Genomic DNA, 6681 nt, shown 5'->3' with positions numbered 1-6681 from the left:
ACCCAATACTATAAAAGCCTAAAATAAATAACACTACTAAAATATGCCTAAGTCGAAATCTTGTGTGAAGCAACATGCTTCGAAACTTCGACACATTAATACAACTCAACACACTAGATGATTCGACACTTCCTTGTTTCTGTCGAGCAACGTACTTCGACACAAGGAATTACAATTCAACATAATTGACATTTTTACACATATGCTCTCATTTTACGCCAATCTACGAAACATGGTTGTTACATAAAATACAGCTAAAAGTCGCTACTTTTTGATGTATAAAAGTAACTTTACATAATAATAGTAATAACTATCATTTCCTTTTCAATATATAAATTCATTTTAAATTTAATTATTATTTAATATTAATAATGGTACATTTGCATCAATGAAAATATAAGTAGTATTTTTTAATTAATATACAAATTTTAAAATATAACACGTAAAAGTTATTAATAGAAAGTTACATGAAAGTTAATAAGAATGATTTTAATGGAAGTTATTAAGTAAATTATACAATAAAATAAGGATAACAATAGTAGAAAAATAGACTACACCAAAAGAAAGTGAATTTTTAACCATCCAATTAAATAATTAAAAGTTGATTTTAGTATTAAAGAACACTTTTGATATTTTGAATTATTTGGCAAAAGTCCGAAGTACTTTAAGGGATAGCAGAAATGAATAAGAGTTATTAGTCATGCAATTTAAAGAGGTATTTTTTAGGTTAGAAGCATAAACTTAATAATTTATTATTAAATGAAAACAATTTATTTTTAGATTCATTGAATAATCAATATATCTGGACTGTATCATGGACCAAATATATTGAGTATTTAATAAATAAATAAAATGAATTTTCTCTTATAAATAGAACTAAGAGAGTAAATAAAAAATTCACCAGTAGAATATGAGACTCAATGTAGTAGTTATACACTAACTATTTCTATTATCAGCTATGACTAAAATAATTTGTATAATAATCAGAATGAAAATTTAAATACGGAGCTATAAATATAAAAAGCAGAATTTATACAATAAAAGTGTTAACATTGTTATTTGAGTTTAGATAAGCTCACAATGGTTACTTCAAATTGAAGAGACTAATGAAAGTTACAATCATATAAAACACATCACACTAAACTCTATAATATCTATAATATCTATAATATGTTAAAGATGATAAAATGAGATTAGAAAAGAAAAAAGGATATAAAAAAACTAAAAGGAATACAAAAAATGAATTAAAATGCAATCTAGGCATACCTCAACATCTGTTCACAAAATCTATTGAACTGTATCAACCATCAAACGAGCAAAATAAATAAAAAACACATATTAAAAATGAACAAAAAAAATGATGAACAAAATAAAGACGATCAATGCATATTTGAATCGAGATCAAAGTAACTGAGATCGAACCAACTTACCTCTTTTTAGTTTCAGAATATTCATTTGTTGTTACTAACAGAGATCAAAATACTCCTTACATGTACAATGAAACATTAATAGACCACTACAATAATTTTACCATATACCAACGGATACTGTTAGTGAAGGTTGATAAAACCATAGGTATAAGTGTTATATACCTACGGTTGACGAAACTATTGTTTCAAGTTCATCATACTCTGCTCTCTCCTCTTGGCCATTCTTTATGCAATGAAAAATAAGAAAGAGAGAATCAGTAGCATCTCCAAAAAATCAAAGCATTCTCTTTACGTAAACAACATTAACAACAATGGAAAAAAAGAAAGAGAGAATCAATAACATCTCGAAAGAGTACCAATTCAAAGATGTTCCATCTCTTGAATGTAGCCAGATCGTTAATGGTTTGGTTAGTTCAATTTAATCTCATAAAAATTCGATAAATTGATTATTATTTATGATTCTTCAAATCAATTCATTAATTTAATAATTTTATTTTTGTTTTGTTTTGTGATTTGCATGGAATACTCTAAATACTTCTTTTACTATCCATCAAATTCCTCATCATATTCACATCTTTCTGGTTTTCAAAAGAGGTGTCCAAAATAGATACTAAAATAGAGTAAACCAATTCATCACTTATTCATCCAGGTTTGTGAGAAGAATCAAATTTATGTTCATTTAATTTAAATTTAATCACTTTGAATTTGTAGCTTTAAATCAAAATTCAGTTCGAGTTCATAATTAAAAAAGATTATGCATTGTTTGATGAGTTGTCAATGGAGAAGGATAATAGAAGAACTGTAGTGAGTATTGATCACACTGAAAAATATTGCGTATTTGACTCGGATTGCACATGTTTATTAGGTCTTTATTATCATTTTGCTTGTGTTATGCTTTCTTTTTTGTTGTTTTCAGGTATTTAGCTCTTTCAAGACCTTTTTAGAAGAAACGAAGCAAAAAGACAAAAAAAATTAGGGTTTTCGGCAAACATTGTACTCGTGGCATTCTGCATGACGGTCGCTATAGGAGAAGCCATGACACATCAGCTCTCAACCAGGAGGAAACTGCCACGATCCCATGAACTTCCCCATTTACTCACATGGCGAGCGCCATGGAGGGGTGGCGGGCGCCACCTTTGAATTCCACATTCCCACTACACAGACGTTGAAGGGCATCCTGGTCTTTGCATGCTGCTGAGTTCCTCTATAAATAGGTCGTTCTAGTTCATTTCCAATTATCCAACTTAGTTTACAACACTAAGACTATATTATCATTTGTAAAAGCGGTAATTCGTCACATCGAGGGGTTATCGCATCTTAGTGTAATTGAGTTAGAGCACTTTGATTTTGCTGTCGTCTTTATTTTCAAAGTCAAAGGTTTATTTACTTCCTTGTACCAGATTTAAAGCCTCCGTTTGAAGCAGGTTCTAATTTAATCTCCATTTTATTTTACTTGCCATGCCTTACTTTATTTAATTCCTTGTCATGCTTTACTTTATTTAATTTCCTGCCATTGTCTTTACTTTATTTAATTTCTTGCCATTGTCTTTACTTTATTTAATTTCCTGCCATTGTCTTTACTTTATTTAATTTTCTCGCCATCATCTTTATTGCTCGTTTTAATTGTTTTACACGCTTTACTTGTTCTTCATGCCTTACATTCTAAACTTCTTTTCATCATGTTCAACATTGTTGTATTTATTTGTATTACCATGTCTGGCTAAATCTTTCAAAGGTTAGAATGTAAGGATCGCGGTTAAAGAGATGTTTCACATATTGCATATGTAGAAATGCTTTAGGGGCTGTTTTGATTTTTAATTCGAGTTTTCTGAAACAAACTTAGTTAATTTTAACTACTCAAGGAGTGCGAAAGCACCCTGGCTTAGTTAACTAGGATTTTTTATCACTTTAAGGAAAAACGATTTTTGAAACTGTTTTCGGACGCGTTGATAGATTTAAAATCAGGAAACTCCTTGGGTAAACTTTCCGAATCAAAATCACTTTTCAACTAAGCTTACGAGTCTTATTTCTTAAAAATAGGTTTACTACTTTAGCGTTTTGCGCACCTTTTATAAGTGACAATAAAATGCCTTAATTTAAGGGTAAACTCAGTTCTGAATACACGAAAGCGACATTTCCTGTTCAATGGATTCTTTTCAAGAGTAGAAAATATTTCCCCATAAGTAGTTCTATTTAGACAATCGAAGCATCGTTTAACTGACGTGAAATACTTTCAAGCCTATCTTTATCTGCACTATATTTATCATTTTCTTTATTTACTGTTATTTTGTGACATTAATATCTCATTTGTACCACCTTAGGTAAACATCATAACAATAGTAATCGATAGATTGACGATTTGGTCTCTGTGGGATCAATATTCTTTTATATTACTCTGACGCGATTCGTGCACTTGCGAATAGAGAGATCAAGTTTTTGGCGCCGTTTCCGGGGACCAACTTCGTCAAATTTTGTACCCTGTTGTTACACCGTCTAGACTAATGTATTATTAGACGGTAAATGCGAAGAACCCGTAGTACCGAAAATTTAGTAGATCCTTTAGCGGAACCCGAACGTTACACTAGTACACGCCTCTTACTCATTTAAATTAAGAAAGCTATGGCCGAGAATCGCGATCGGAGACCTCTTAAGGAATTTGCCCAACCCTCTGACGAGGAACCTAGTTCTAGTATAGTAAACCCCCTCATTCCTGCCAACAATTTCGAACTAAAACCATCTTTACTACAATTAGTGCAACATAACCAATTCGCGGGTCTCGCTACTGAGAACCCAAATCAACATTTAAAAGTCTTCATCCAACTGACCGACACCTTCAAATCCAACAGTGCTTCACCTGATGCGATTCGTTTAAGATTATTTCCTTTCTCCCTTAGGGATAGAGCATGTTTGTGGTCAGATTCACTTCCAGCTAACTCAATAACTACCTGGGAAGACCTTAGGAGAGTATTCCTTTCTAGATATTTTCCCCTAGTAAGACTGTTGTTCTTCGAAACCAAATAACTAGATTTTCTCAAAACCAAGGAGAATCACTTTTTGAAGCTTGGGAGAGATACAAGGAGCTATTAAGAGTCTGTCCACACCATGGCCTAGAACAATGGCTGATCGTTCATACCTTCTACAATGAACTCCATTATAACACAAAGATGAGCATCGACGCTGCCGCTGGTGGCGCGCTGATGAACAAACGTTACCCTAAAGGTTGTGACCTAATTGAGGATATGGCCCAAAACCATTACCAATGGGGAACTGAACGAGCATCAGTAGAGAAAAAGGAGACCCAAGGTGGAATACATGAGATAAGTTCTATGGACATGATGCAAGCGAAAATGGACGCTTTAGCCCTTAAGGTCGAACATATTTCTACAAACTCTAACACCGCAACGGTAGTCCATACTGAGTGTGAACTTTGTGGATCTAAAGGACACAAATCGACGGAATGTAACCTTTTGAACGACCTGAACACCGACCAAGTGAATTACGCCCAAGGTAACCCATTTTCAAACACTTACAATCCTGGATGGAAGAATCACCCGAATTTTTCCTATAAAAACCATAACCCTATCCAAAACTATGCACCTCAAAGACCACAAGGTTTTCAAGCCCAAAAGCCAAATCAACCTATGCAAGTTATGCCCCAGATGCCTAACCTTGAGAAGATCATGGAGAACTTTATATCAGGCCAGACTCAGCAAAATAAAGAATTCGTAAACCAGAACATTCACGTAAACGAACTGATAACGCAATTAGGGACTAAGGTTGATCAGATAATTACTCACAATAAGATGCTTGAAACCCAGATCTCTCAGGTAGCACAAAACCAAGCCCCGCAAACTACACCTGGAGGACAATTCCATGGACAACCTCAACTCAACCCTCAAGGGAAAGCTAACGCTATCAGATTACGAAGTGGGACCGCTTACGATGGGCCTTATAACCCAGCAATGAGCGAGTCCAAAGCTTCTAAAGAAAATATACCTACCAACCAAGGAGAGGAACTAGTGGAACCCGAAAAATAAACCAACCAAGAAGGAGAAGCCAAGGATAAAACTTATAAACCACCACCCCCGTACAAACCACCAATCCCATATCCACAAAGACTTAAACAAACCAAAATCGATAACCAATACCAAAAGTTTATAAAAGTAATAGAGAAGCTTCATGTAGAGATTCCTTTCACCGAAGCCATCACCCAAATTCCATCTTACGCCAAATTTCTCAAAGACATCTTAACCAACAAGCGTAGGCTTGACGATCCCAAACCCTTGGAATGCAACTTTATTTCCGAGAATAAACTTGCTAAGAAGGAGAAAGACCCTGGGAGTTTTCTATACCTTGCATTCTAGGGAGTCATGTGATCGACAAAGCTTTCCTAGACTTAGGCACTAGTGCGAGTTTAATGCCCTTAGTTGTGTGTAAAAGGTTAAACTTAGGAGAATTACAACCAACTAAGATGTCCCTCCAATTAGCCGATAGATCTGTTAAGTATCCTGTAGGCATATTATAAGACATCCTCGTTAGGATCGGTCAACTTTATATCCCGACAGACTTTGTGGTCATGGATATCAAGGAAGACGACGATATCCCTATCCTTTTAGGTAGACCATTTTTATCAACAGCCGGAGCTATAATAGATGTTAAAAGAGGAAAATTAACTTTCGAAGTAGGAAATGAAAAGATAGAGTTTATTCTTTCAAAGTTCCTGATGGCACCAATCATAGGAGACACATGTTATGCGATTGATGTCATAGATGAATGCATAAGGGAATTTGATCAAGAAGAACCTATGATTGAACCATTTTCAAACTTGAATGAAAAGGATGACGAGCTAAAGGAAACAGAACCTCACACTAACGAATGTTTGGCCCTTACTCCAGACCTTTCACCAAACTCTCAAAAACCAGCTCAAGAACTTAAGGAATTGCCCAAGAACCTAAAATACGAGTTTTTGGATAAAGAAATGAACCGCCCAGTAATAGTTAGTGCCACCTTAAACCAAGACGAGACAAACTAACTCTTGAATGTTTTACGAAGATACCCCTCTGCCTTAGGATACAACATCTCTGATTTAAAAGGTATAAGCCCATCAATGTGTATGCACAGGATCTCGCTAGAGGAGGATTCAAAACTTTCCAGAGAACATCAGAGAAGAATCAACCCTGTAATGAGTGAGGTGGTAAAGAAGGAAGTCCTTAAACTGCTAGAAGCTGGTATAATCTATCAGATCTCCGAT

At 34.5% G+C, this 6681-nt stretch overlaps 1 non-coding gene across 1 annotated transcript; it reads right to left on the bottom strand.

Annotated features, from left to right (window-relative positions):
- Window positions 1-4432: 4432 nt before the first annotated feature.
- LOC127109813 (small nucleolar RNA R71) lies at window positions 4433-4539 on the bottom strand. Its single transcript, XR_007797063.1, has one exon. It is a non-coding gene; the product is annotated as a small nucleolar RNA R71 (small nucleolar RNA).
- Window positions 4540-6681: the final 2142 nt, after the last annotated feature.

This window comes from Lathyrus oleraceus, chromosome 7 (genome assembly GCF_024323335.1).
Source record: "Lathyrus oleraceus cultivar Zhongwan6 chromosome 7, CAAS_Psat_ZW6_1.0, whole genome shotgun sequence".
Classification (NCBI taxonomy): Eukaryota; Viridiplantae; Streptophyta; class Magnoliopsida; order Fabales; family Fabaceae; genus Lathyrus; species Lathyrus oleraceus.
This window is presented reverse-complemented; position numbering and strand designations above follow the sequence as displayed.